The following is a 1,230-nucleotide window of genomic DNA, read 5'->3' as shown; positions in this document are numbered from 1 at the left end:
AACAGGTATTTTAACACGTTCTACAACATCCTTGTGCTTGTAGAACTCTGCCCAGATATTTGGGGGATTGTTCTCATTCAACTCAGTTTGCAAATGGATCAAAGACTGTGGAAATTCTTGCCCCTAGCTTGGAATCCCTACCAGGCATGTGGACATTGGATTTTCTGCTGATGCAGTGGCTAAACACAGGTGTTCTTGTTTCAAAGCTTGGGCAAGGGTGACCCACACATTTTTCCGTGGCTGAGGGACGATCCATGCGTCCCCTGTGGACAGGTAGAAGGTCATTGTCTGGAGCCAAACGAGGAGCAGGAACGTAGAAATTGACATCCTGCTAGTCTGAAAGAAAAATGAAACCATACAACAAGGTAAACTAACTATAAAAATTCTGCCAGTATAAAGGAAAAACAGGAATTAGGGTTCTTCTGAAGCATCGGGGGGGGTTACTCTGTGTTGGACTCCCTCCCCGTTCAGGAGTGTAGGGTTTGACCCATTTCTTAGGAATCCACCTGAGACCGGAGGGTGTGGACACGCACGCATACCCCCGTCCCCAAGTGATGAGCTGGTGTGGACCCTGGATTTCTCCAGAGTCTGGATCCCTAATTATCACTGAAGGTCCCTCGTCAGGCCTGAGCTGTTGATGTTGTTTAAAATGTCGCAGGACTGGTGGCTCAGGACTATCAAAAGAACAATTTAAAAAGTTATTAGTAAAAAGAGCTTTACAGAGCCTGAGTTGTGGAGAGACCACTTGGATATCTCCCCGCTGGCGAAGGAGGACCTTTTTCAAGGTCTGATGTGTTCTTTCTATCACAGCCTGGCCTGTGGGGGAGTGTGGAATTCCAGTCCGATGATTCACCCCCCATTCCTGTAAAAACTCACCGAACGCCTTTGAAATATAAGCTGGGCCATTATCAGTTTTGATAGTGGTGGGGAACCCCAAGGTCGCAAATGCTTGCATGAGGTGTTTTTTTGCATCTGCGGCCTTTTGTCCTCCGTGGGCCGAGGCAAAAACTGCTCCGGAGAAGGTGTCTACTGAAACATGTACATGTTGAAATCTCCCGAACTCTGGAATGTGAGTAATGTCAGTTTGCCACAATTCACAACTGCGGAGTCCCCTTGGGTTCACTCCTGAACTCAGGGCTGGTAGAGTGGACTCCTGACACTCGGGGCAAGCAGCCACAATTGCCTTGGCTTGGTCACACCGCAGGTTGAATTAGCGGACCAGACCTGGTG

This window comes from Vidua chalybeata (genome assembly GCF_026979565.1).
Source record: "Vidua chalybeata isolate OUT-0048 chromosome W unlocalized genomic scaffold, bVidCha1 merged haplotype SUPER_W_unloc_15, whole genome shotgun sequence".
NCBI lineage: Eukaryota > Metazoa > Chordata > Aves > Passeriformes > Viduidae > Vidua > Vidua chalybeata.
The sequence above is the reverse complement of the archived record's forward strand: the minus strand, read 5'-3'. Positions refer to the sequence as shown.